The following is a 27,840-nucleotide window of genomic DNA, read 5'->3' on the forward strand; positions in this document are numbered from 1 at the left end:
TCCCTTTGAATGTATTGTATGCAAATGTATTTTACATGGATTTCCTGAGACTATGGCATGAATCCGGGTCTCCTGGGCTCACATCTGGCGCTCCTGATATGTGATCTGCAACCTCTTTCCTTCAGGTGAATGTAGTGCCCTCTCATGAAGATATTATCCCAAGGAGGCCATGCTTTATTATGAAAGTGAAACTGGGCGGGGGCTCGTGAACTAGGAGGTCAGTGTGCATGCGCACTGCTGCTTCGGTTTTCATTGGCCTGCTCCTCAATAAGGGCAAATATAGTTGAATTTTAACAAATGTATACACTAAGTAAGTGAAATTTGTTGGAAAGGACACTCAACCCAACTTAATGTTCTGTCAATTCTAAATTTGTTTGACCGGTAGCACTGGCGCCGTGTGCTCGAATTGTCACATACGTGCCCAAAATCTTTAGAAGAGTACTAGGACAGGTGTCCAAAAGTAAGTTTTTAAGCAGGTCCCTCTAAAGCCTTAGATAGGTGTTTATAGTTTCCACACACAACACGGTCTGTGCAGTGGAGTCAAGTTCAGCGCAGTCCTTTGGAGGTTGGAAAGGTCATTTGTGTGACCCCCTGTGGAGCGGGGGTTAGGGCGGGCCGGAATAACAGGCTTGGAGGCCGTATGAAGTGCGCTATGATTAGCGAGAACTTTATTGGTTATACAGAAACTGAGTTCAGGAGGTACGGGTGTCCGGGTGGAAGTCCAGGTGAGGGTGTAGGGATGAGGGTCCGGGAAGATGTCGTCGGGATGTCCGCCGCTGGGCTGAGGTCGTCTTTCCGTGGTGTAGGAAACGGTGAGCCCCTCGGAGGTAAAAAGAACGAAACAGGGCGATTAGTCCAGAGGACAACAAATGTCGTAATACAGTCACCAGCACCGGGAAGTGAGAGGGATGGAAGTGGTCGTGAGGGAGGGCGGTACGGTAGACAGAGGGAAGGGAGAAGTCGGGTAACGGTAAGAGAGTGTGATCGGGAGGGAAAAACAGTGCGCAGTTCTATACAGTGTTGGTGCACTTTTTTACAGTGAGGGTGGTTCGGGAGACTATTTACGCTATGTACACTGCTACAAGGGGGAAACACGGAGAAAGGTAACAAGGTACTCACGTGCCCCGCCGTAACTCTCCTCCGAGTTACGGCCGCTCTCCAGCCACCTCCTGAGGACGCCACCAGTCCTCACACCAAACGTCTTCTTCGTCTTCTTCTTTTCGGCTCTTCGTTTCTTCTCTGCTTTCCGCTGCTGGTTCTCCGCGTTCTGCTAACTCCTGCCACGAGTCCGCTGCTGGGAACCCCGAGTCCTCCGAGTCGCCGGCTTTTCTACTCTCCAGCCGGAGTCCGGTAGAACGACTTCCGGGGTCAGGTGTGGTCACTTCTGGTCCTTCATTACCCTTCACACTTCCGGGGTCACGAAAGGTTGTTTCCGGTCCGCCATGTACCGGTGTTACCGATGGTGCCTGTGGGGAGACAGAGAGAGGAGTAGTTCCGAAGGCATGAGAGTCCGCATCGGTCCGCTGCCCCCTCGAGGTAAGGGTCAACCCTTCACACTCCCATATTCTGCAGGCCCACACAGGGTACCCATCCTTGCTTACGCAGAAGGACTTCCTTATGCATTCCTACAAAACGTATTTGCAAAGATCTCTTGCTAAATCTAATTAGTGTTCTAGTTGCAACATAATGTCTGTAGGTTCTTTTTGGGGTGGCAGCTCTTATGTTTAAACTGTGGTGTGCATACTGTCACTGCAAGTGCACCATGTGCACATGCGCACCCTACCTTTGAGGAGGTGCCACAGGATGACTATAGGTGTCTGCAGACAACACTAACTGAGAGATACGTACACCCCTTAGTCCATGGAGGTGCACCTTCGCCTCTTCCATGCAGCGGCACACAGTGAGAGTGTAGCACTACCTGAAGACTTGTTGGCATTAATTTGTGCAGAATGTCATTGGTTTGCACATAAATGTAAACACCCTCAGATGGGCATGTGCTTTTTATACATTGGCCCCAGGAGTAATAAAACATATACACTATTTCAAATTTAAATAAAATACAAAGCCTATTTGAATATGATTTGCTGGCCCGTTAAGGTGATGATTCTTTGTATTGGACCACTCAGGGGATAAGTTCATGTACAGATTTATCTCTAGGCTTTTCAGGACTTCACAGGTCCCTTGCTCAAATAGGAACGAACTGTAATAGCAAACCTGAATATATATATCTTTTTACTGTTTTTAATCTCATTTTATTAAGAACTGGTTATTAACTGCCCTTCTAAACTTTCTATTTGCTTATTAAAATGTATGTATGTTACTTTATGATATTTATATCGAATAAAGTATTACCAAAGTAATAGCAAACACGCGCTTCATCACCAAGATATGGAAGGTGGAGAAATGGAAAGAGGGAGTTTGGCCTGTCATGTCTGAAGTTTAGCATGCACTAGGAATGCACAATTTTTCCAGGCTAATGAAGTGTTTAACTTTTCACCTTTGAAACAGATAAGTAACTTGATAGGAAAAGGCTGTCTGAAAGTGTTTTATGGTGTGCTGGAGTCATTAATGGAATGTATGTGCTGAACATGATTGATATTAGCCATATACTGTCACAAGTATGTTTTGAATCAGCTACTTGGTGATTATTTCTTTTTGAGTGTATTGAGTGGGATAAAGGTGCTCTCATTCCACTACTCTCAGATCCATGTTGCCTAATGAGGCAGGGCTAAGGGTGACCGTTTTTATTTCAACCTTCAATCAGAGAGTGGTATTTACATAAATATCTAACCGCACACCCTGCTAATTTTCCCCATAGTACCGACCAAGGACCTGATTTAGAGATCGGACAGGGGCATAGCTATAAATAGCGCATCGGGTGGAGTGCCAGTGAGGCCCTAAGCCCTGAGGGATCCACAGTTAAATCCTTTGTTGAAAGATTCTTCCTAGGAGGAGAATATGCCTGCAGAATGACGCTGCCTTATTATTTCTCTTATTCATGAAACTGCTAGGCTCTGCAATTATGGTGTCTTGGCCATCGGCACAGGAGAGAGACGTTTGAATTGGTAGTTTGCTGCCATATTCTTCTGTCTTTACGCGCATCAGCATAGTGGCTTGGAAATTGAGCTCACGGAGCGCCGTCTCTCCTTGGAGGAAGGAAGGAGTAGCAGCCCTCTGTTACAGTCCCCTCAACCCTCACATCCAGTAGGGATTGAGGAGGTGGACTCAACCGCAACAGCTAACCCTCCTCATTCCTTGCCTGTGAGTGCGACCGCGCCGCTCCACCTGGACTCCTCTCTGTCCTCTTTTTCTTACGAGTCCATAATTGAACCAGTGGCTAAGAAGAAAAAACCTGGAGGGAAGCAGAAATCAAAAAACTTTGAGGGGGTCAAGAGCGAAATACCCTGCCCAAGACCTCACGTTTCGGCTCCGCTCCCAACGGAAAAAGACTCTGCTGTGGGAATATGCAAAAATATGACAGCAAAATTAGAACAGGTGGTCCTCAAGCTACTGGGGAAGATTGAGGAGAAATTGGACCTCCTCGTCAACAGTGGCCTTGTTTGTGGTACACATTGTAATCCCTCGAGAATGGCCCACCCTCCTGCTCTGTGACAAGCCCCAGGGCCTTCGTTGGATCATATTATGGAGGCCAAGGACCAAAGGATGGTGATCTACACAACTGTTCAGTCTCCTCGACATTGTCCAACATTCCCCAGCCCACTCTTCCCACCCTCTTGATCCTGTCACTGGTTTGTGCAAGTAACAGCCCCCGGGGGAAAACCGGATTGCCCACTCGTGTACCCCAGGCTAACTTACAAATAACAGGATTAAGCAAGAGGCCTGCAACGGAGACAATCTCGAGTCTAGAGCCTCCACCAGCTGGCACAAACCAGTCACACACATTAGACCTCCCCCCAGCACCCCTACTGTATGTCCTGGTCCTGGTCAGCGTACCTCCACTGAGTTTGGGCCAAAGGGAGTTGACGGACCAGCTAATTGCAAACTCTTTATATTGGTTCAATAATCATGTTAAAGGATATGGCCTGTGGGGTAACAGACTGGACATGCATATCATCATGGCTAGGTGTGTTGGATGGGTGGGTCCCTCTCCCAAAGAAAAGAGGCAACTGTGTTGTTTATTTTAATAATCGCCATGTGGTAAGAAACCTGTTGTGGGCCTGTACAAACGCCCTCCCCCTGCTCCATACACAGATCATTGTCTCCCCTCTAGCACGTTTCTACAGCCCTGATCCACTCTGTCGCTGGCATAGTTAGAAGGCCCCAAACGACCCATCATGCCTGCCCTAACCGGTAACATGACATCCTCCTATTTTCTCCAGCTTGAGGTCGAGGTTTTAGTGACAGAACCAATTTGCTCCTCTGCTTGATCTAGAGTCCAGTGACTGACTAAACAAGGGGGGTGAAATTAATGTTCCACCTAGTTTCAATGAGCCACTAAATATCCTGGTAGCATTGACAAGTGAAGACAGGCTGACAACAAAGAAGGGGGAGAAACTGTCAAGTTAACCAGTACTAACCTGACAATAATTAATCCAGGACTACCGGCCCCTGAGGACCGGATGCGCAAACAAAACCGAGGAGTGCAAGTGGCTTCATGGAACGTTGCAGGTCTTTCAAACAAGATGGCCAGAGTTAAGTGGGCATCAATATGGCAGGACAGAGCTATAATGTGCTTCCTGGAAACCTGGGCATTAGGGCCAATATTTTTCAATGGCTACCGAACCTTATGCAGTGCCCTCCTTGTCAGGCAGAGCCAAAGGGGGCCTGGTAACCTTAATTACTAATACTCTAATACAAGGGTATTTTTAGGGTTCAGGGGTAGGTTTGGGTTTTGAGGTACAGGGTATATTTATAGGGTTTAGGGATAGGTTTAGGTTTTGGGGTACAGGGTATATTTATAGGGTTAAGATGGGTTAGTGTTTAAGGGTGTTGGGGTATTTTAAGGAGTAATGGTGGGTTATGATTATTGGGTGCAAGGGTATTTAAAGGGAGCAGGGTGGGATTAGCACACGATATGAGACATGGCATGAAGGGCCGAACGTACCACACGCCCCCAGCGTTTGTCACGCCCACAGCACAACGCAGACACGCCCACAAGGGACTACTTTGCTGGCACGGTTCTTTTACCTTTTAAATGTATATGGTGGGCGTCTGCATAGCCTATGTCCTTCTGCTGCAACTGCCCTTTCCAACGCTGTATTGTGTGTTGTGATTGGTGCTGTGGTTCCTGAGATTACCCGCCTCAAAGTTTTGGGCTCTCTTTTTATTATATTAGTACTAGCAGCTCGTCCCGACGTTGTCCGGGTATGAATTGCTGCCGGCCAGTAGTATATTGTTTTGTAGGATTTCGTTTTGATAGCATTTCTTATCTGTGACAGGCCTGTGAAATGCTCCGATTCTCAGTGCACTGCTGATGCACTTAAGAGTGCGCGTTCAGTAGTGTGTGAACTCGAGTTTCCCTACTTTATTTTTCCTTGCAATATTATATAGCGCAAACTTGACAACATGGCATGAGCACAATTTACATTACAGAAAAACACATTCATTTGTGGTTGGCACGGGGAGACAAAGCGATTTGCCTGGAATCACAGAATGTTGAGCTGATGCTGAGATTCGAACGTAGCTCCCCAGCTCTAAAGTTCGCAATTCTAGAACTTGGGCTCTCTCTTTATTATATTAGTATAGATAGATAATACTGTCAACCCAAAGCTGCACTGAGGCAGGCTTTGTAATACCCTTTTTTATCCACTAGTTTGTATGAATTTTTATTGTATTAAGAAAGAAGATTTACTGTTATTTACGTATACTTTTATGATCTATGTTTCTAATCTAGATAGAATAAAGTTATTGAAATGAAAAATGAAATGATCTCATAGTTATTCTGGGTTTGTGTGCCGAAGCAGAAACGGGCCCTCCAGCGCACCAATACAGTGCACCTGTAACTAGTGGACATAAGGCTTATTAGCAATAGCAATAGAATGCATTTTGACAGAATACTGTAATGGCCTGATTTTTGTGGTCATACACTGTACTTTACCCTTGGTGTGAAGGTTCTGTGGCATGTTTCATGTAAGTTGGATTGTGAGTGGGCGAGCATTCAGCTGGAGGCTTTTGGTAGCCTAAGAGGGGAAAGGGCAGGGTGAGGAGCATCAACTTTTGGTGGGTGCTATAATTGTACCTTTATCTGAAACCTATCTTATACTTCTAGAATGCATCATATTTCAGCAACTTTTTCCGTGTGGACATTGCTTGATTTATCAAATACACAACATGGCCAAACTTGCACTTTAAATTCAAAGTTCCAAAATTAAAATTAGTTTTTCTTTTTTTCCAGCAGAAGCAACATTCGTGAAGGTGATCATGTAATTACATCTTGGATATGAACATAGTAAGAGGTTAGTAAATATGTGACGATTCCTATAGTTTTTCACTGGGTGTTCATGCAGCACAGCACTTTTATAACAGCTACTAAAATAACCCTCCAAAGAGACTTTTTAAAATGATTATTTATCAACATGTTTCATATGCTAGTAACCCACTCGTTTGTTACTTGGATGCCCTGTACGGTTGTGGTTAATAAGTTGAAAGCATTGAACTGCAAAGAGGTCAGGCAAAGTTCTGTTGGCAGAAGTTGAAACATTTATGGTTTGTTTTCTCTTGTTTAGGTTCTGTTGACAGTAGGTCTATGCCTCTGCGTCCCAGTTGGTGTATGTCAGTTCTCCGATAAGGCCATCCAAGTAGGCTAAAGGCCGGAAGGCGGCCTGTGGAATTTAAATTCAGCAATTTAAATAAAACATTTCCTCAATCGGAGTTGTATGTCGTAGGTTCTGCTGTAGGCGTTTGTTATTCGTACTCATCTCTAGAGTTTAAGTTTTGTAATGGCTAGTCTGACTTTTTGAGGTGTGACGCTTTTTTGATTGTCTTCTTCTGGATGAAGGCTGCCGAAAAAGGAGCGAAATATACAATTTCCAAATCCTTTTTCTGTCACTGCAAAACCACAGAGGGCAAATCCTAGGATTCTATTTCACCAAGTCTCCTGTGACTGCTTTAGCAAACATTATCTTGCCACATTTTCATTGATGACCAATAACTCCTCCATGTATTTATAACGTGTAAGAGACTTGTACCTCAGCACAATCCCTCTATCCAGTTGTTACCTTGTCACAAGCCCAGGGTTGCCCCCCTGGCCTTTTTTACTGGCACGACCAGTATTTTAATGTCCCACTCAGCCGGAACAAACATTAGGAAAATCACCAAAGCCAGTATTTTCGCCTTATTAGCGCATACTTAAAACAGTAATTATGAGAAGAAACCACTTAAAATATTTTCTACGCCTGCCTCAATGACCATGATTGATAATTAAAGTAAACAAATACAGAAAGGCCATTCAAAAAATGAAAAGAGACGTTTTTATTTCAAGTTCTATTTAAGTATAATGTCTAGGTGTTTGCAGAAACTTAAAACATGAACAAATGGCTGATATATTTTCTCTTTGAAAGGTGGCAACCCTACCCAATTCACAAATGCTAAACCTTAGCCACACTCTTATCCTTACCCGCAACTTTGTTTATAACCCTACTCTATCCCTATACTAACACTAAGCTTAACCCTTCCTCTAAACCCATCCAATACTTTTGCCCTTATCCTGCCTTTTTAACATATAGGGACTGTTTACAAGTTCAGTGGTTCATAGGACAGCCAAACCTGTGGTGGCGGTCCGACCACCACCACACTGTGGGGCCGACCACAGTATTCCGACTGCGGGGGTTGTACCACTACAAGACGCCAGGATTAAGGATCCTGCTAGTCCGGTGGTCTGCAACCGGCTGAAATATGGTGGCAGTACCGCTGCCGGTACCGCCAAGCATATTACGAGTTTCATTTTTGACGCCCTTTTCAGGGCAGTGATCCCACCATGAAAAGGGTGGCGGAAGGGCAACAAAGGGGACCTTAACAGGGCCCCCTACTGGATTTGGCCCAGGGGGTGCATGTGAGGGGGCACATGTAGTGTCCTCCTGAATTTGCACCCGCACTTGGACGATGTGGCATTTATGACTGCAGTGTTCAGCATTATAGGCTCTTCTATACGCCTTGCAGAATGCTGCAGTACTGCCCACCAGACAAGGATTTAACTCCTGTTCTTGCGGCCAGTTGCACCACAGGTTTGGGGGTCCTCCAGCAGACGGCGGAGGACCGCTGCCACTGTAGGGCTGCCAAAACCTTTAATCAGGCCTAAAAATAATTGAAAGATCTCTAGTTTTTGCACTCTACCCTCAGGAGTGCCTGAGTTTCAAAAAGCATTCTCTCTACAGCCCTCTCACCATGGCTTGTTTGTCTTCAGTCCACAGTTGCAAAGAAGGCTAAATGGAGGGTTGTTCAGTATAAGGAAACAAGGGAGTAGAAGGGGGAATACATGATTCTATTCCTGTGGAAAAGGAATATGAGGTTTTCTTGTCCCTTCTTTTAATTCTCCTTTTCCTTCCCCTCAGCAATATCTTCTGTACGAAAGCTAACTGAAGGTATATCAGTCCATGAGGCAAATCTACAATTTTTACTTTTCAATCAGATCTGAAGACAGTGCTGTATGTTGTAAAGAAGAGAACAGGGCAGGAAAAGCCCGTTCAGTTGAGACTGTCCAGATGTGGTTCCTAAGCATAGTTCAGTATTTGCCAAAATGCATTTATTATTTCTGAACCTCATCTCTTGAATGCTTACGCATTAAGTGCACTTTGGAGACACTCTTGGACTGGTCTCACCAAGACTAGCTCATATACTTATCAAGAAGCTGAGCCAGGAAATGTAACTGATCAAATTGGATTCTGCATTTTTACAGTCTGTTATCGTCCCGCCATTCAGGTTGTGAGTATAAAGACTGTATAGTTAGGAACAGTTAGATAAGACTCTGTGCAGTCACATATTTCAGCAGTACACCTTTTCCACACCTTTGGCTTGAAGTCTACTTTGAGATGTCATTCCCTTATTGCCTCTTTCTTTGACGCTGTATTCATCACCGTTCTTCTGGTTCAGCCAATAATTTTGAGTTGCATTCCTAGTCATTTTTCATTTGAATTCTTTATTCGATGATTAAAAATCACCATAAAAGTACAAACAATCATTATACATTGAATTCATTTCTTTAAAAACAATCAGTCAAATTAGCGTATAGTCCAATATGAATACAGCAACAAAATCCCCGTAAAATTGATAAACATTATGATCCATTGAAACCAACCACTGAGTTTTCATCATCATGGCCCCCCCCCTCTAGTTACTCTTAATCGTACAGCTACTTTAATAAAATTAATTATACAGCACAATGTTAGTTGGTCCACAGCTTGTTGTAAAAAAAATCAAAGCATTTTTTGCACCTTTAATATTTGATCTTTTTAAAATATCTACCAGAAATCTGCGTCTGGGTTCTGAATAAAATGGGCATATTAATACAAAATGAAGGGAATCCTGCGGAGACCTATTGTCGCAACCGCAGGTTCCCCTCTGCTCAATAGTAGGTAGGTACCCTAGTGGTGATCCCAATAAATAAGGTAAAAAATTGAGCCTAAAACGGGTCATAAAAAACCTTTCCTGTGCATTATGTAGCAAATATAAATAGGGTTCCATTTCTTCTGTTTTCTTTACAAGGTTGTAAGAGCCCACCGTGGTTTTATCCAATTCTTGTTCTACTCTTTGTTCAGCTCTGTACGCAAAGAAGGCCTCTTTTACGGTTGTCTTATGCTGGGGGATGATCGCAGTTGGGTCATTAAAGAGATTCCCTAGGCCCAGAGTTACCAGTACAGATTTTACGTAACTGAACCACGGGATTTGTGACCATTTGTCTCTGCCCAAACAATCCTTCAATATTTCCCTACTTAGGGTCGCCTCTTGATTCGTCCAGATCTTAAGCCATGCTAAAATTGGCTTAACCTTTATCAGATCTTCAAGATAGACGATCCCTAGCTCCCTGTGTACTATAGAAGCAGTTACACTGTGTGGGACTTTCAGGATGGATCGTAGATGTTTATTCTCCTCCCGCTGCAGATGACCATCATTTGTAAAGCCCCATACCTCTGCCCCATAGGTCACTTAAGAGCAGCAAATTGAATTGTATAGGATCATTACCTGTTCGGGGCACCATCTCCCCAACCTTCTACCATAACCGGCTATTGCTCCATTAGCCATAATCAATTTACGACTGCGCTCCTCTATCAGGGTGTTAAAATTTAGTTACCCATCAAACAGAACGCCTAAATATGAAAATTACTTAACTTTCTCAACCTTGTGACTCCCTATTGTAAAAGCACATTTCTTAGAGGGTTTTTTCCCCGCCGTTAAAACATAAGATTTGCTTAGATTAACAGAAAGGTCTAAAGAACCCATAAAAGAAACAAACCCATCAATTAAAATCTGCAGACTCTTTGGTGTACGCCCGAGTAGGACCGCGTCGTCTGCGTACAATAACACAGGGATGTGTCGCGGCCCTACTCGTGGACAGTCGGCTCCCAACTGTAAAAGATGCTGTTCAAGGTTGTTGATATAAAGAGAAAATAAAAAGGGCGCCAGAATACAACCCTGACGAACCCCACTATTACATTGGAAGGGGTCTGTGCATTCTCCATCGGTATTATACCTGACTTGTGCAGATGTATTGCTGTGCAATTCCCTCAATATATTAATGAGACCAGACTCTATCCCCAAGGAAATCATCATGTTCAAGAGCTTGCCTCTATTAACATGATCAAAGGCGGCAGCCAAGTCCATAAACCCCAAATAGATGGATTCATCACTAGCCATGGTGTATTTGGCTACTAACATATAGAGGTTCAAACATTGGTCACTCGTAGAACGACCCCTCCTAAAACCGTACTGCACGTCTGAGATGATATTATTGGTTTCTGTCCACTCATACAGCCGGTTTAGTGTCCCCCTTCCCAGAATTTTTGCAGAGACGTCAATTAGTGAAATGGGGCGATAACATTGTGGGTCGTCCCTATTGCCCTTTTTAAAAATAGGGACGATAGTGGCCGTGGACCAAGAAGGCGGTAGACCACAACGGATTGCAATATTAATCACTCTCGTCAATATAGGGGCCCATAAATCTACTGAACTAAGAAACAGATCAGGAGGAATACCATCCGGGCCTTGTGCTTTATTTTTTGATAACCCCTCAATCCCAACCTTAATTTCCTTTAAGGAGAAAACCACGGGCTGGACTTGAGCTGTATTCCCATTGTCATCCTGGATATCTGTCTCGCCCCTATAGTGGGTAATCCACATATCAGGTGTAATATTTGTTCCTATTTTCGGGGCACAATCATCCTGGAATGTAGGTCTGTTAATGATTTTCCAGAATTCAGTCATGTCCCTCTTTTCTCCAGCTTCTCTCAGGTCCGCCCAACCTTCTGCTTGTAAAACCTTTTTCCTTCTACTCAGCTCGCTTTTGTATTTTTTCCTGCAGGACTTAACCTGATTAGTATCCCTGGGTTTTGCTTTAATACTATCTTTAAGATCCCTCAGGGCTTTGGAGCAATCTCGACCGAACCATCTCGGCTGGCTATGAATCTCTTTTGTTGGGGCTCTGGACCTTAACAACCCATCCACCAGGTTTACTAGTTGCTCAAATGTTGTGAGTAACTGATTCCCTTCTATATTCTCATCTAAGCACATCTCAATGAGTGTTTTCCCTTTCTCGATGAGTGATTCATAAAACCTTTCTCCATTGATCTTAGACCACCTTAGTCGTCTACCCTGATCAGTAACCTTCTCAACAACTGCTACACGCTTCTCCCTAGTTGGGGAACTCTGGTATATTATATCCATCGTCAAGGGGTTATGGTCACTAAATGGATTCCATTCTATGTCTGCCCTAGATACTCTATTCATCATAGTTCTTGTGATGATAATATAGTCGATATACGAGGAGCATCCTCTCCCCTTGAAGGTAGGTGGCAGAGACTCATCCTTTGGTATGGGCACCATATCTAGGGTATGGACCAGATCCTGTTTTAATATAAATTGTGTTAAGGCTTCCCCCCCCCCTTCAGAGTGCTCAAAATGGGCCCCGTTGTCCTTTGGGCATCGCGACCATATTGAGCCTATTGGAAAAAGAGCCGGGCAAAGGTGACAGTTAAAGTCCCCTACAATAATACTATTTGAGGTATGTGTATGGATTTTACGGGTGGGATGAGGGGAGAATCTATTCTCCAGATCCCGTATTAAAGCATTACATCCCCCTCCAGCCACATTGTTATATATATTCAATATGGTCAAATCAAATCCTTTACCTGTGAGCCGCACCTCTTGGATATCGTGAGAGTGGCAATCAAAAGTTGACCATGTGCCAGGGAGGTTCAAATCCACATATACAGCTAGCCCCCCCCCCCCTGCCCAATCTGGGCTTCCTTGCTGGGACAGAAAAAAGTTTGTATCCTTGTAAATGTAAGGGCTGATTGTCAACAGCCCAGGTTTCCTGTAGACAAATTATGGAGAATTGGTGTATGAACTGGCACCATTCATCATTGTTAATTTTAGCGGCCAGGCCTGCAATGTTCCAGGACACCATTCTCACTACCACATTGTCCACCTTGGCCCTTATACCATCCCTGCCCAAAGCAAGTGCGCCAACTGGTTGCCCCTTATCTATGGACATACTGACATGCGCTGGTTTTAGAGGGTCTTTAGGATTTGAAAGGAAGACATTGGCCTTGCAGGTGATGGTTGGGTCAACAATTATTGCACAGGGGTCCTTTCCAGGAACAAGATCAGGATTATCTGCAATCTCTTCTGTATTCCCTAAGCTAAGTCAGTCAACACCCTCCATATCAGCTAATGCTGCAAAGTGATTGAAGGTAGGCCAATAAAAGTCACCTTGCAGGGGTACAGGTCGTCTTGGATAATCATCCTGCCTCCGTGAGGTTAACCAAGAATCTAAATTTCCGGGGCGATGTGATGGAATTATTTGGGTGTCCTGAGGGTGATAATAATTGGGTCTAAAATAGTCATCCTGTCTCTGAGTGAAATACCGGTGGCCCATGTTCTGATGTGTAAGTAAGGCTGGTGCAAGATTGTTCTGTTGATAGGTCCATGGTATACGGTTAGGTATCGGGGCAACTACTGCTCTTGGATAGAAAAAGGTTAAATCACGAATAGTGATAGTGTTGCCTGTATTTTGTGGGAACTCATTCATAATATGCCTGACAACCCTGTCATCTTGGAAATCTATGATGACAATGTCGCCCTCTACATCCTTGATTCTGTTCCCCAGCCAGGCTAAACGTCTAACATTGAGAATTGCCCCGTTTATATGTGGTGGAAGTGGGCAATTCTGCCTGAGCCAATGAATTACTTTATTTTTTAGCCTGCGTTGGTCTTCCACATGTCCATCTCCCAGCACTGGTACCCCGGTCAAGACTACAACAAATGGCGCCGCCTCAGGTGGCAGCTCGACTCTAAGTCTCCTAGCTGGATAGTGTCCTGGTACTTGTAAGATGCTCCATAGGTTTTGGGATATTTGTATTTGCGGATTTTAAAGTGTGTGTTTTGGTAGCTACCTGTTATAAAGGTCCTTTACTTAAATTGTTCGAGTTTGCACCTGCTTGTGTATTCTTAGCCCTATTCCCACTATTTGGTGTTTCAGAGTTAATGTTTAGTGTTTTGCAGGGTTTGGGTTGGTGTAAGGACGTGGTTTTAGTACCCTTCTGGGCAGCTGTAATTGGTAGTGATACAGGGGGGTTATACATTAATTCCTTATTGGGGGAATTTGTAATAGCTACTTTAATGTCCCCTAAATCTTTTTCTAGTTTCTCCATTTGGCTAGTTAAACCCTTCAATCTCTCAACTAGTGGCAGCATAAATGATCTTAAAAGTTGCTCTATGCTGCTGAACAAATTTAAGCTAGCTGGGTCATTTGACTGAACGGGTGTTTGTTTTTCCAGCAGGTTTATTGTGGGTGCTGGTGTATTAGGGGTTGGATTGGTGCAAATACCCCCATTTTTTGCAGGCACCTTATTTGTAGACAAAGAATCCCCCCTTCTTTTGGGAGGTGGACCTTGGGCTCTATATGTTTTCTGTATCTTTCCTGGTCCCTTTACTATAATGGGTGAGACCACTTGCGTAGACAGTGTATCCAGCAAGGGATCAGTATCAGCAATCCGACTACTGTTCAGATGTAGATCATTTATATTCAGACTAGTGACTACCACTGGGGGAGGGGTATTGTCTTGTAGAAGTAGTGGAATACTAATATTATTGAGGGTTACCTCATTAACCACTTTGACAGGGGAAATACTACAAATAGGGGAAATTGAGAGCTTTGATGAGCCAATAGGTATTCTCCTATTTTTTATTTTTTATATCGAACGGCGTCTATCCGCCCTTTGCTCTGCCAAAGCGATTTCCTTGTCTGTCCCCACATTCAACCTGAGCAAGAAATCATCCATTAATCGCTGGTTAACTCCCCCTAATAGTGAGTGCCTGTCTTTCGTAGGTGATGTCGCCATTTCTAGATAGTGCCCAAGTCAATCTAAACACAACCTATTAAAGTAAAATGAACACTATAGTACAACTTGGAACCCAGAATACAATTTAACAACCAATGTTCATCCAGACACAGGGTACTAGAGCTTGCCTCAAATAATACCCGCTCTACTTAGCTCATAGTGTGGTCAAATGGAAGAGGGTGGGCCCAGCCCAGTCTCTTTCGGTCTCTGAGGGCCTCAGAGGGCCCGCCCTTTGCCCGGGCTTAGCCCGGCGACCGCCAGCGCCCGTCCCGCGATGCGCGGGTCCAGTGGTGATTTAAATCACCTGGTGCTCTGTGCTGGGCGTGGCGGGTGGTTTTCGCAGCTCCACTGAGCCTCCTGGGACTCGTAGTCCTATGCCCAAGTTCAGCCTGGTGTCTTTCAATCAGCGAGCGTTTCCCGCGAAGCGGGAAACGCGAGAAGTAGTGGCAAAAGTGATGGCAGGTTCGCTGGTTCCACGATGCTCCAGAGGGGTTTTTAGATCAGCCCCAATCCTTTTCCTCGCTCTGCACGCAGTCCCAAACCGTGGTACAAAGTTGCATTCCTAGTCAATAAATGCATTGGCACAGTGGAGATAGTCACTTTCCCCTTTATTTTGTGTTTGTAAATTTTACGGCCTTCATTACATTTCTTGAGAGCAACAGTATCCCTTATCCGTGGTGTTTATATTGCATGTTGACATTTGTATCAGTTCTTTATTTTCTTTTGCCAGGTTTTAGCCACTAAAATCCTCCTAAGTCGATATACCGGTTACTTGGATATCTGTAGTGTTCATATTACTCCTAAAGGTTCACAGAGTAAATGCTTACACTCACAGAAGGACGTTGCACTGTAGGCATTTTGTAGTCTCACATCTGAATGCAAAACTCCAGGTCATTCAACCTTTCTAGTGTAAACCACAAAGGACGGTTCAATCATGTGCTAACATTAGATACGTAATTACCTAATTGCATATCCAGCTAAAATGAATGAACCAACTGTAATTCCATTATTTTCTTTCATGCCAACGAAAAAGCCTTGGTGGGGTACGCTAGCCTCAGAAGGTGAAATCATATCAAAAACATATGAATCTTCCACATTCAAAGCCTTGCACTTGGTGAAGCCGTCGAGCACTGTTATTAGGTTGGAGCACACCAGAGACCTTTAGCAGGGGGCAGACTCGGAAACTGCATGGAAGCTAGATCCTATCAAAAGCCTTCTTTCGAACCTTCTCTACAGCAATATGAATGTTACCCTGGGTGCAGTTTTGGGAAATGACTTTTGGGCTTTCCCCAGTTTAACCCTGATGTAACTTCAGAGCTAAGCTTGGAGTCAAAGGCACGGAGATCTGGCAGTGTTAAAACCACTGATGCTTTTAATTAATCTTCACTCCAAACCAAGGATGTATAATGATTATAAAACCTTAGAGCATTTGACAAGGATAACCTCTGTTTGGTCCTTTCGTCGGATGCAGCACATTGAGGATCATTTATCAAAACCTGAACTATCCACATTGTAGCAATATAACAAACATTTGTGGAATAACAGCACATAAAGTACTTAAAATCCACCACTGGGGGCAGGCAGGACTGAGCTTGCAAAAGTTCACTGACCATTAATTATTTAGAATGTTAAAACGACTTTATTGTTACAACGTTCCATGCCCTAAATCTGGGTCTATCTACTGAAAGTTCAGACTTGCGGTCCTTTCATTGCCCTCTGTACCCCAGTATTATGAAGCACTGGCAATGACCCCCTCTTTCAATTTTCCAATAATATTCCTATAGTTCGACAAGTATTATATTTTCTTATGGTTTCCAAAGCAAAGTCAGTTCAGTTGGGAATAATTGAATATTTACTGAGAAATTTAAATTTATCATCATATTGGGGTTTGTTCCTAGTGTGGTCCAGGGTTCAAAAGGTGCAAACTCATATTTATAGATATTTCCTTCAAAGTCTGTAACACTTTTTTATTTAGGATAAATGAGTGGTCGCTGATCCCCAGTGAACAGCTGTTCTCCACGGTGAGGTTCAACGGTCTGAATTGAGTTTATTTTTGTGCTTGGCCTTGGATGCATTTTTACAACTGTGTTAACTCCTGCTTCTCTTTAAGCCTAAAACAATGTCTGGTTCATGTTTTGCTAAACACATATCAGTGAGCAGGTTACTACAACCTGATCTTTATGCAGCTATGATAAACCCCCCTTTCACTAAGCGATGCCCTGGACCTATTTCAAACGGTGTCACCAGAACAGTAGACACCCTTAGAAGCTGAGATGAGATCACAACTCCGCCTCACCAACTCGTAAGGCTGCTCATCCGCTTGTTAATACAATTTAAATGCATGTCCTTCACTCGCAGCACCATTCACACAAAAAGTGTAAATACCGATCTCTACTGAAAATGAATTTATTGATCTATTCATGTTAGAGACGCAAATCACGATGCAGTGAGCAATCATTTTTTTCTCTTTCTTAGGATCATTGGGCGGGGGAGGGGGGGTCAGAATTTCATTTAATTTTATCTGGTGTCTTCTGGGAAAGCCTTGAAACCAAGGAGAGGGGCTCATGAAGTCCGAAAGGGACAGAGCACCAGTAACAATGTCATTAAAAAGATTTTACCCGTTGGACTCTAGAACAAACTTCTAAATTAGATCCACATACACCGCATTCATACACTTGGAACAACTCCAAAAGGGGTACACTAACTGATATTACAAATCTTATATTTATTGAAAAACAAAAAATGTTTGAAAATTTTTTTCAATAACAAATCATTGCATTTCAATATTAAAAATAAGCACAAAAAATTACCACAGCATAAAAACTATACAGTTAAAATCCATAATTCTCCAAAAACGTGGCATCACATAGCAGCAAATTGGCAACAGTAAATATACAGCACACGGAAGGAGAAACAGAATGAGGCAGCAACAGCCCACCTTTGCTGTGTTAATCTGAGAATGACTATAGACATCGCATGGGACAGTGAAATTCGGTCTCTATGCTGCTAGTCCCGTTACAGATTTAACAATATAGATTGCGTTGACCGTTTCGGTGGAGCTATATGATTACATCCACCTTCTTCAGGACATGAATAGAGAATTCCTTCCACCTTTGCTTCCTCTATAAGTATCTTATACTCTATTTGGCAACTCCCAACCCGAGATTATCACTTCAAGCAAGATTGGCCTCTTATTGATCTGAATCTCGAACAATTATGAATTCAGTGGGCGATCTGCCTCACGATTTGTTGATTACATTTCACCAATTCAAGAGATAGTTACCAAAATGATCCTTCCCTTTATAAAGACGGCCTCTGGATGGAGCCTGAATCGTTTTCATGGCTTCAATGTGGTTTCAATGTGAGAAAAGCGTCAGTTGCACTGGCATGGACAACAAGCGGATCCATCTCATCAGGATGTTGGTGGATTGCAGATGTAACAGCACAGTTTCATGCAAGCCCCATCATGTCCGGGAATGAAATGTTGCGGACCCTATGCCCATGCAACTGCAAGACACAACACAGAGGCAGGGTGCAATTGGTGACGAGAGGGAGGGTGCTTCTCCTGACTACCGTTTTATTAGCAGTCATATGACGGTGACGCCTGTGAGGGATGGTTATTGGGAGGAGTAGTGTCTGTGCAGTTGCCTGTGTGTGCGCGTGTGTGTGTGTGTGTGTGTGTGTGTGCGGGTGTGTTTGTGTATGTGTGTGTGATCGACTACTTTGCATACTGACCTGCCCATGAAATATTGATTCTGGCACAATTGTGGCAGTTCTTGGGAATCTGCCCCCCTGGCACAAGTGTGGTATTCTGTGACAATTTATTAGCTTATTTCTGGTCACTTCTTGTTTTATGATGGCCATGACACAATGGTGGTAATCCCTTGCTGAATACTAGTCCTGACACAATGGTGGTAATCTCTGGAAACATGATTGGTCTGGCACTATGGTGCAAATTCCTGGCAACATTCTGGCCTGGCAGAGGGGGGGGTAATCCTCTGCATTTTATAGGCAGTCGTCCTATGACGGGGCCAAATTACATATGTAAAATATTTTGACAACATTAAAGTTCTAGCAGGCTCAGGGAGGAGAAGCACCAGGGCAAGTAAACACACTTTATTCTACCTCTTCAAACTATAGCTAAATGTATTTGCCATTTCCAAGGATTTGGAGAGAACTTGGGGGTTGAGATGGTGAGCCCTGTTGCAACTCTAACAGCTTGTTTGCACCTATAAGAGCTTACTCCGTTTACCTCGTTCACGTTTTACAGGGAAATGGATTGGTTGTGTTAATGCCTTCACCGTGCTTACTCAGGACACGAGAGAACAGCTAAGGGAGCTCATCTCATTAATCATAGTCACTATATAAATTTATAACTGACTATTTGGACGAGCTTTATGAATCTCGAGGGTCTATTAAATAATTTACTCCGTCCTATCCAAAAAGAGACTCAATTTTTCTGCAGGTGGTCGAGAAAGGATGTGGAAGAATGATCTACTTGCCGCCAGCGAACTAGAGAACTACAAATTTCTAAACCTTATCATTCTTTAATCGTTAAACAAACTTGCTGGAATTTATAAATATAATTTCTTCGAGACCTATACCATATTTAGAAAAAGAAAACTAAAAAGGACTGGATTCACTACCCGGTGTAACTTAAAACAAACTGCACTGTGGCTTAAGTACTTGCCTTTTCTGGTCGCTCCAGCATCACACTGAGAATGAACACGAAGGTACCGGATATTACTCAATCCGGTACTAGGATTAAGAAGGCTAAAAGAGGAACCTGTTCCCTCATTTACTTTCCCTCTCTGGCCCTGGGTCCATCTCCAATTTGGACTGACTCTCTCCTCTCTCCTGACCTCTAGTAAAGGACACAAAGCCTGCTCTTCTCTATTTTATCGCCAGTGACTCCTGACTCTGTCCTCCTCCCTGTCTGGAACACTAGTCCTTATTGACCACCTCTGGATTTGGTCTGCACATCCACAGATGCAATGTTTGCTGCTCTCTTTGTCTTTGCAACATGTTCCTCACTACTGCTTATAAGCATCTGTCAGTGCTACTGTAACCCAAAATCATGTCCCATATTCACACAAACATCATAGCACCCACTTGTTATTATGACACCACCTGTTCAATATAGAACTGTGCAGAAACTAGATTATCCATGCTTTTAAAGATGGCTGCCATATTCCTTTTTATTTATGACGAGTTCTTGAGTACAAAGAGATTTCCAGCATTAACTTAGCCACTAGAATAAGACCAATGTGCTTGTCTCCAGTGCATTGCCACTGTATCTACACCAAAAAGCTAACAAAAACATTATTCCAAGTAGGCACACTATTCCGCCATGCTGAGACATTTGTACCCAAATTCATCTGCCATACACAAACCTGGCTGACATCCTCACTCGATCACCTTCAGTCACATTCATAGCAGCAATCACATAGCAAATTCACTTAAACCACGAGTCAATGAGATACTACACTAATCCTCTCCACATGGTGGTTCTCAAAGGTGTGCGCTTCTCTGAACTCTTTTCGTCCAAAAGACAGCTTTGTACCCAACCCCACTTACATTGCCCCCCTGCCACCAATTCATGGTGTGAGCACTGCAGTCTTGCCAATGACTGTAATAGTTCATTAATCAAGTACTATTAAGGTTTGTATGGCGCATAGAATGCCATTTAATTGCACTCTTAAAAATATGCAGATGTGCATATGTTGTTTGTGTTGTTTACTTGAAGAGCTGTCTACTTGTTGCTCCTATCAAAGTCTTGATGAAAGCCACTGTGGATGCTGTTCCTATTTTGTAGGTCGAGCCTAGTGCAGCATGCATGCGTTGCTCTAGAAAATGACCTCTTGGAATCACTTCAGCTTTTCAGCAAAGTCGTGCGTGTGGCTTTTTGCTGAAAAGCTGAAGTGATTGGCCATTGCGTATGGCTTTCAAAAAATTTAAACCCCGCAATTGGCCAAAGGCGGGTGCATGTCCACCTTCTCTCTAAACTTTAACTCCCCTGGCCTAGGGAGCTCGGGAGCGAGCAGCAGCGCGGCCGGATGTCAGCTGCATTCCTGACATTCCTTGTCTAATTAGTTCAGTCGTTTTAACTTTCCATGCCGCGCTTGTTTTAGGACTTGTGCCCAGCCAAGACCTGTTGGCATGGGCACTGCACTCAGAAGTGATGCCCAAGTGGCGCCCGCCTTACAGCTACCTGTCTTGAATGTTGCACTTTGCAGTTACGCTTTACACAAACTTTAAAATAAATTACATATGTAAGTATATTTTCCGAATCTCTGTTCCTCTGCTCACTCTTCTCGGGCATGAACAAAAACCCCAAACTCCTAGACGCGATGAGTGCTGGACCACAAGAACGTGCGGGTCTCTCCAAAAATGCGTGGGAGCTTGTTCCTCCGCAGCCGCAGCTTCGCCTGATTTCTTTGGACGCTGCACTCACCCCTTCTCTGAGGAATCGTCTTCCAGTCAGCGATATTTTGAGCCTCGCCACCTCCTTTTACATCTCGAGCGTGGCTCTGTTGTGGGAAGGGCATGCCAAGAGGTGGCCATAGGACACCGAGGTGTTGCCAGCCCAGGGGGCGAATGTGGGGCCCCTCTGCAATTCTCAGATCTGCGCCCCTGTCTGTCCTCGGGGTCGGGATGGTCTGGCCTGCTGCTTCATTTACACACAGGTCTCCCCTTCCACCCAGCCCCAGCTGTCTCGCCAGACTATTAAAGAAAACAAACATACTGTACATATATATAAGAGAGGCTTTTGGTCAGGGGGCGCCATCCGTTGGTCCATGAAAAAGAATTCTCTTCAGTGAAAGGTGGTGGAAAGTGTATTTTTAATTTCATTTTTATATTGATGTAGATTGCCAGCTATTTATTTTGCCTATAGTTTGGGCCCCAAGTGAAATGGAGATTTAATTTATTCTTGTTACAAAGTATTTAAATTATATTATAAAATTCTAGTTGTCTAAGTTTGAAATACGATCAGATGGTGACGTATTCTTGTCTCCTTCACAAATAATAATGATAAAATATACGCCATCTGAAAGGCTTGCTCCTAAAAACATCACTGGTAAAACAAGCTTTTTCAATGACTATTTTTTATTTAAAATTATCATTGCAAACATATAGCAGCCACACTTAGGAGGTCGTGTATTTACTATTTTTTTTTTATGTTTGTGGCTCTCACTTGCAAAAACAAGCATTTGCAATGCAATAGGTCTCACATTTGTGAGAGTTTAAGCTACTAGCATTGCAAATGACAATGCCTTTTATTTGTTTTAAAAACCAAAACATAAATAAAAGACATTGTAATTTACAATGCGAATAGTTCAAACTTGCGTAAATAGGAGACCGATTGAATGGCAAATGCTTGTTTACTCTTTTATTGCCTCCAGGTGAAAAAAGGAAAGGAGGTCCTAACTTGGACACTGACTGTGTAGGGAAATTAAAACTAGCCTCGTTTAGTTATTGTGGGCATTACAGCTAAGAGAGGGGGGCTGAAATACTTAATGTTTTTCCCTTCTCTAAGCCTGCACTGCACAAATTGGCAGGCTCTGCGAAGGGAAAACACAAAATACAATGTCATAAAAAACACTGTGAATCGCAGGGTATACATTGCAAGTTCTTGTGAATTGCATACCCTTGGGGTTGCAAGGGTGCGTTCTTCTTTCATTTTTAATATTCCAGGAAATGTATCCATGATTCATGGTGGCTCATGTGGTCTTAAATCATTCAATGTTTAGAAACTCTTTTTAGGTCTTGTTAAGGTTATGCTTATGCTGTCTCTTCAAGACCAGCTGTATTCAAGTATGGACTGTAAGCTCTGCCCACTCTCCGCCCATCTTTTTAATTTGCGCCTGTCACTGTCCTTTGTTACAGTTGACCTAATATTTATTAATAAACCTATTAGTCCCTCCTTAATACCTCCTTCTCTTCTGTTGTTACCTCCCATTAGGACACCCCTGTTACATGAGTTGTTACTCAGTAGCTTTCAAAAACAGCCTCTCGAGCACTCTTTTTTTAATGGTCTTTCTCATGTCTGCTTTTACAGACAGGACACGCTCTCCTGCAATGTTTTTTTAATTAAATTTTATTTTATTTAACTAATGCAGCAAGCAATAATAATGGCAGCCGCTCTTACTTTTTGTTCCTTGGAATCCCCAAACGTGGCCCCATGCCTTTTTTGAAACTTATTTATTTACCTTTTTTTTACGATGCCATCACCTGCGCTTTTTCTTTAAACAGTTAAGCTAAAGCACGGTGGCCGAAACTACTTAAAAAGCAAAGAAATCGCTTTTTTTTTCTATTTCTTTACTTTTGAAGCAATTGCGGCATCCACGCTTTAGCTCAAGATGTCTAAAGCCTAAGCTCGGTGCAGCCATATAACAAATTGAAAAGAAGTGTGAGACTACCATTTTTTTTTTGATTTGCTTACTTTTGTTACAATTTCGGCACTCGCACTTTAGCTGTAAACATTGTAAGCGAAAGCGTTGGGCCCGCAATGGCATAAAAATTAAAGAAATATATATTTTTTCAAAGCAACCATGGCACCCATGCTTTAGCATACGAGGTTCACAGCTAAATCGGGAGTGCCACAAAGGTCTCGCATTTCGCAAGAGTTTTAGGTGCTGGCATTGTAAATGATAATGCCTTTTATGTATGTGTTTTGAAGACATGCAAGCCGCTTGCAGGTTTTTAAAACACATAAATAAAAGGCATTTTCATTTAAAATGATAATACCTCAAGTCTCAAACATGCGAGACCTATTGCATTGCAAATGCTTGTTGTCGTTTGCTAACTGTTTTCACAATGGAAGCTGGCCTTCATGGACAGCTTCCACAGTGCTAGGGTAAGCTGCAGGCATCAACAGAACAGAAGCAGTACCACTATCCATTTTACATTATGCTCTTTTTATGTGCAGAGGGTTTGCACTGTCTGGCTATTGAGTGAAGCCTGTCCTTTGCAGGCCTCCGTCTTCTCAGCCAGTTGCAAGGATTCACTGACTGACTCCTTATGAATGGCCTCTTTATACTGAGTCTGATTTGTACAGTCAGTAAAGAGTGCATGCTGTTTTTCAGGTTGAATTAAAAACACTGCTCAAGCCATGTCCATGTCGGCAGTGTGAGTAGACATGTCCCTGCTGTGCTCCCTGTTGTGTTTGGGGAAAATGAGGGGCTCAAGAATAATGCTGAACAGCAAAGCAGCCTAGCACTTCAGTACCAAGATGGGTGGTGCACTGAACATGTCCGGGGAATGGAGTAGGAGACCTAAAGAGATGGATGCCAAAAAACTGGCCTCAACTCCATGAGCCATAGACAAAATGACAGCAGTGCCGAATGACATGAGGAAGGCCGTCCGTGCACAGTCGTCCGGCTGCTTTTTTAATCCTGGCTCTTGTCATGAGCCCAGTGGCGGCTCCTCCACTAAGGTGGAGGAGCGTCGCCCCACTGCTCCAAAGGAAAAATACAATTATAATAACGTATCATTATTATAATTTTTTTCCCTATTGCAGTCAGTGGTTCTGTTTCATGCTGGGCGGGCTGCTCAGAGCAAGGGGGAGAGGAGTGGTGGCACTCTCTAAGTGTGCATTACTGTTTGGCCGGCCGCCTTGAGACAGACAGTCAAGCGCACTTTGTGTGTTCCCCACCAGGCTGTAATGAACAGCCTTTTGGGAAACATGCACAGCCTCCCAGTCCCCGTCTGAGCTCCGAACCACGCATATAAAACCAATCACAACGTCGTGATTGACTTAGCGCAGCCCGGGTGCTTCCTGCTGCCAGGACTGAAGACAGGAAGAAGGAAGATGAAGAGGACGGAGAAAAGGCGCATGGCGGCCGTTCCCAGGTGTGTGCTTTTTTCCCATTCCTACCTCAGGGACATCTTAAGGATTTTGGAGGCCTTGGGCAAAATGTATTTTGGGGGACCCGTTCAGAACAGCTTTGTATTCATGATCCAATTTCAGCTCTTTCATACACTCTTTGGCCAAGTCATTGACAGTGCAGGTACACTTGTCCAAATTCTAAATGTGTTTATAGCTAATATTTAGGGGTATTGACAATATTGTAACACAGCAACAGCTCAATAATATTACTGCAAATAATCTCTGCGACACCCTCCCTTTTCTCCTATGAGCTGTCCTGTTTTGATCTAAAAGAAACTTTTGCATGGATGTTGCATAAAACATAAACGCAACATTTCTCTGCAAAATGTCTGTAATAGACTCTCACGCATCACCCACATGAAAAATAAATTAAAGGAAAACTGCTTTTAAATCAATCTGTTTAAGAATTATTCAAGGTTCCTAGAATAGCTCTGGCCAAGATGCAGCGGGGGATCTGTGAGGGGGGATTGGCGATTCCTGACATATCGAAGTATTACTGGGCCTCTCAACTCCTGGTCATTAATGATTGGGTGCTTGCTGATAGCCAGGATCCAGTATAGAGTAGACAGAGCATCCATGGGTAAGGTGGATATGAGGAACTCCTCTATAGAATGAAAGTAAAAAAGTGCAGGCCACAACATACACAGACAGTACTTGAGGTATGGAAAGAAACCACACAGTTTCTGGGCTGGAGGGGGAAACTTACCGGGCTGACTCCGATTTTGTGCAGTGATATGCTGTTGGAGGTCGGACGTCTGCAAGATTTCTCGAAATGGCACATTGGGTATAGAGCGTTTGGGATAGATCTGGAGAAATCAAGACTACATAAGATTTGAAGACCTCAGTGGGGAATACAATCTAGTGGAGTCTGAGTGCTTCCGACATTTACAATTGGGTCACGTGCTGCCATTTACTGGTAGTTGAGCAGATATCTAAGTCCCCACCCCTGATGGACCGGATGCTAACCAGGGCATTAATGGAAAATTAAGCGTCAATGATTTACAGGATATTAATAAACAATTTCCCAGACTTATTGAGCCCTTTGAGGCTGGTGTGTGTGGGGTATCTAGGAGAATTTGAAGATTACGACAAGTGGAGGCACTACAGGGCCCATGGGAGATCGCTATTAAAGTACGATTCAATTTGGTTCAATTTAAAATACCCCATAGGACCTATTACTCACAGACATTGCCGCACAAAATGGGAAGGGCAGAGTCTCCACTGTGTAGGAGAGAGTGTGGGAACGAGCAATTGTTTTTCCATATCTTCTGGGAATTTCCACTGATACAGAGCTACTTGGCCAGAGCGGCAACCAAAATGGCCAGGGTTACACCAATGGAGGTCCCCCTTGATGCAAAATGGTAACTCTTTGGGATAAAGGGGGAGCAAGATTGGCCCAGGTACACAGAGATCTGGCTAAGACTGGCAGCTGGAGTTGTTAAACGCAATATAGCTAGAGCGTTGGGGGTTACGGTCCCACCGAGAGCTGTTGGGTGGGAAGCCGTCCTGGATTAGTGCCAAAGGGAGGGAAAAGTGGTATATAAGGCTAGCGGCTGCCCCGAAAAATGGGAGAAAGTTTGGGGGGCATCAATTGAATATAGAGGGCAAGGCCGACTAGAGGCTGAGGGAGGAATTTTGGGATGGGAGGAGATGTGATGGTGGTAGGTGTATGCTGTAATTTATTGGGCCGTAAAAGCGCAACTCTTGCAAGATTGGGAAATCTAGACCAGTCCTACGATATATCATGGCTAACTGTATGTAATGACTGTCAACCCTCCTTTCATCATAAGATGTATAAAGCCTATGTTTTTCAATAAAAAAGAATTAAAAATAAATACCATTGGTCTGAGCGCTGCAGTTCAGCGCTCAGACGGGGCATGGGAGCCTGGGCATGTTCTCCACCCAGGCTGTAATGCAGCCTGGGTGGAGAACATGCAAAGTGCGCATGACAGTTTGGCCAGGCCAAACCATCATGCGCACTTTGGAGTGCAGCAACCACTCCTCCTCCCTTTCACAGGAGCCCAGCCCCGCCCAAACATGTTGGATACTGAACATAAAAATATAGTAACTTATGTCATCATTTTATTTTTTATTTTACACTGCTCCACGAGCAGTGGGGCGACGCTCTTCCGCCTTAGCAGGGGAGCCGCCACTATAGACCAATACTCCACCTGGTTGAGAAGGCACATAAAAATATGCATGTGATTCTGGTGTCTTTAGTCGTGAAAAAGCTTTCAGTCGGACAGATTGGGCTTTTCTGTTGGTGGTCTTGAATACAATGGGCTTTTTCATGCGGTATATGTCGATGAGCTGGGCAATCTGCAATCTCTTCCACCTCATGAATAACGCTCAATTGCTGCATATTACTTAATGTCTGTGTAGAGGCATCTGGCAGTGATGCCCCTTAACCCAGTTACTTTTCACTCGTCGCCTAGTGGCCTTTGTCTCATTTTCCTTACAAGCAAAGTCCATAAGAGGAATAACCTGCAGTTGGTCTGAATATTAATTTGCAATTCATGCAGAAAACATCCTTTTAATTCCTGGAGACACTAACACCTTGCTACCATGACTCGTCACTCTATTGCCGGAATATGGAATGGTTTCTAGTTACAAGCTCAACGTATAGAAAAACGGAGTCTGAACCTTATGCCTCACCTACAAGCAGGGCATGGTTTGGTGCTAGGTTCCATTTCTGACAGGGCTGTTTGCAAATTAAATACCTTGGGAATAAGATTACCACACTTATTGAGGAATTATATGGAGCTAATTTCTACACCTTCTAGAAGAGATAAGGAAAGAATTGGACAGGTGGGCTTCTCTATACATCTCTTGTACAGACTGAATTAAGTAGGTGAAAATCAATGTCTTGCCAAGGTTCCTCCTATTTATTTCAAGTGCTCTCCACCTTCAGAGAGTGTTACTTCTTTAAGTGGTTCCAAAAAGTGATGTTCAAATTTGTTAGGTGTGGCGTTAAACCCAGGGTCACGAAACGCTGTCTACAACAACGAGGGAAAGAGGCCTACTGCTGCCTGACTTTCATAAATAAGTACTATCTATGACCCAAACTGCAAATCAGTCAGAATGGTCTAAATTAGAGAGAGACAAAATCTCTTAGAAACCACAAGATGCCCCAAAAGATTAGCTATAATTGGTACTACACCCATACTAAAATTCACTTCAGGTACCTCAATGCAAAGTAGTCCTGTTGGAGAAGATGTGGTGTAATAGGTGATATCCTACATCTCTTGTGGAGCTGCGCATGGTGGTGCTGCGCAAGCTAATTACATTTTGGAAGAAGGTGGTCACCATGTTGTGGGGTACCCCTTGGCCTTTGACTGTTGCATAGTTCTGCTGGGCCTGAGTCCATTAGGCAGTTGGTGTTACAATTTGTCGTAACTATGTAATCAGCCAACCCATTCCTTTGGAAGAAAGGGGACC

General features: G+C 43.6%; 1 protein-coding gene across 3 annotated transcripts in view; it reads left to right on the forward strand.

Annotated features, from left to right (window-relative positions):
• PPP2R3A (protein phosphatase 2 regulatory subunit B''alpha) overlaps positions 1-27,840 on the forward strand; it is a 1,213,285-nt gene that overhangs the window by 319,774 nt on the left and 865,671 nt on the right. For 2 of the 3 annotated variants that reach the window (XM_086943861.1, XM_086943862.1), the window contains one exon: positions 6,356-6,416. The gene's annotated coding sequence lies outside the window, so the exon portion shown is untranslated. The remainder of the gene's footprint in view (positions 1-6,355; positions 6,417-27,840) is intronic. The other variant, XM_086943863.1, reaches the window with a different exon arrangement.

The sequence above is a fragment of the Lissotriton vulgaris genome, chromosome 11 (genome assembly GCF_964263255.1).
Source record: "Lissotriton vulgaris chromosome 11, aLisVul1.2, whole genome shotgun sequence".
NCBI lineage: Eukaryota > Metazoa > Chordata > Amphibia > Caudata > Salamandridae > Lissotriton > Lissotriton vulgaris.